This window comes from Schistocerca americana, unplaced genomic scaffold, assembly GCF_021461395.2.
Source record: "Schistocerca americana isolate TAMUIC-IGC-003095 unplaced genomic scaffold, iqSchAmer2.1 HiC_scaffold_162, whole genome shotgun sequence".
Taxonomy (NCBI): Eukaryota; Metazoa; Arthropoda; class Insecta; order Orthoptera; family Acrididae; genus Schistocerca; species Schistocerca americana.
Window position 1 is genome coordinate 27,501 of NW_025725708.1, and position 2,500 is coordinate 30,000.

Here is a 2,500-nt window from a genome sequence, read left to right on the forward strand (position 1 = left end):
CCGACTTCAATGCACCCACCCGGGTGCGGCTGAGGGCCAGCCCGTGGTACAGGCCAGGGAGAAGTACGTTGGTGAGAGCGTGGAGGCGCTGTTGCGGCTTCAGCGGAGCTCGGGAGATGACGTCAAGCTGCTCCACCAGGTGGCTACGTGGATTGAAGACACAGCGACCCGCCGTGGAAAATTGCAGCCCCAGGTACCGGAAGGTTTCACCCACACGCAGGGCAGGCATGGTGGTATTGCCTGCTGTGAAGGTGACATTGCTGTCCACCTTCACCTTCTTTTCGCGCCCTGACGCGACTAAGGCGAGGGTGAAACACTTCCGGGCGTTGATCTGCAGCCCCAGGTGGGCGAGGGCTGCGGTAGCTGCGTCGATGAGGGACTGCAAGCCCCTCGGGGTCGCTGCAAACAGCAAGACGTCATCTGCAAAGGCCGCAGCGTTGACTCTGCGACCGAGGATCCGAGCTCCGATGTGGGAGGGCAGTTGGCCTAAAACGTAGTCCATCGCAAAGTTGAACAGGAGGGGGGAGAGGGGATCGCCCTGGCGAACGCCCCGTGCTGGCTGCACAGACACGCCCACGCCGGCGCCGTCCGCTATCACTGTCGTGCTGCCCTCGTAGCACCGCTCGACATACTCGACAAAGCAATCCGGCAGGCCATGCGCCTTCAGCACGGGGCGAAGGGCAGCATGATCTACCGAATCGAATGCCTTAGATACGTCGATCGAGAGAGTCATAGTTACTCCCGCCGTTTACCCGCGCTTGCTTGAATTTCTTCACGTTGACATTCAGAGCACTGGGCAGAAATCACATTGCGTCAACACCCGCTAGGGCCATCGCAATGCTTTGTTTTAATTAGACAGTCGGATTCCCCCAGTCCGTGCCAGTTCTGAGTTGATCGTTGAATGGCGGCCGAAGAGAATCCGCGCACCCGCGCGCCCCCGGAGGAGCACGCTAAGGCGGACGCGGCCTCGCAGCAAGGAAGATCCGTGGGAGGCCAAGGCACGGGACCGAGCTCGGATCCTGCACGCAGGTTGAAGCACCGGGGCGCGAACGCCGCGCAGGCGCGCGCATCCTGCACCGCCGGCCAGCACGAGGCCAACCAACGGCGAGAGCAGACCACGCCCGCGCTAAACGCCCGCACTTACCGGCACCCCTACGGCACTCACCTCGCCCAGGCCCGGCACGTTAGCGCTGACCCACTTCCCGACCAAGCCCGACACGCCCCGATCCTCAGAGCCAATCCTTATCCCGAAGTTACGGATCCAATTTGCCGACTTCCCTTACCTACATTATTCTATCGACTAGAGGCTCTTCACCTTGGAGACCTGCTGCGGATATGGGTACGAACCGGCGCGACACCTCCACGTGGCCCTCTCCCGGATTTTCAAGGTCCGAGGGGAAGATCGGGACACCGCCGCAACTGCGGTGCTCTTCGCGTTCCAAACCCTATCTCCCTGCTAGAGGATTCCAGGGAACTCGAACGCTCATGCAGAAAAGAAAACTCTTCCCCGATCTCCCGACGGCGTCTCCGGGTCCTTTTGGGTTACCCCGACGAGCATCTCTAAAAGAGGGGCCCGACTTGTATCGGTTCCGCTGCCGGGTTCCGGAATAGGAACCGGATTCCCTTTCGCCCAACGGGGGCCAGCACAAAGTGCATCATGCTATGACGGCCCCCATCAACATCGGATTTCTCCTAGGGCTTAGGATCGACTGACTCGTGTGCAACGGCTGTTCACACGAAACCCTTCTCCGCGTCAGCCCTCCAGGGCCTCGCTGGAGTATTTGCTACTACCACCAAGATCTGCACCGACGGCGGCTCCAGGCAGGCTCACGCCCAGACCCTTCTGCGCCCACCGCCGCGACCCTCCTACTCGTCAGGGCTTCGCGGCCGGCCGCAAGGACCGGCCATGACTGCCAGACTGACGGCCGAGTATAGGCACGACGCTTCAGCGCCATCCATTTTCAGGGCTAGTTGCTTCGGCAGGTGAGTTGTTACACACTCCTTAGCGGATTCCGACTTCCATGGCCACCGTCCTGCTGTCTTAAGCAACCAACGCCTTTCATGGTTTCCCATGAGCGTCGATTCGGGCGCCTTAACTCGGCGTTTGGTTCATCCCACAGCGCCAGTTCTGCTTACCAAAAGTGGCCCACTTGGCACTCCGATCCGAGTCGTTTGCTCGCGGCTTCAGCATATCAAGCAAGCCGGAGATCTCACCCATTTAAAGTTTGAGAATAGGTTGAGGTCGTTTCGGCCCCAAGGCCTCTAATCATTCGCTTTACCGGATGAGACTCGTACGAGCACCAGCTATCCTGAGGGAAACTTCGGAGGGAACCAGCTACTAGATGGTTCGATTAGTCTTTCGCCCCTATACCCAGCTCCGACGATCGATTTGCACGTCAGAATCGCTACGGACCTCCATCAGGGTTTCCCCTGACTTCGTCCTGGCCAGGCATAGTTCACCATCTTTCGGGTCCCAACGTGTACGCTCTAGGTGCGCCTC

General features: G+C 59.9%; 1 pseudogene; it reads right to left on the bottom strand.

Annotated features, from left to right (window-relative positions):
• Nucleotides 1–2,500, bottom strand: part of LOC124570273 — a 6,236-nt pseudogene that overhangs the window by 2,633 nt on the left and 1,103 nt on the right.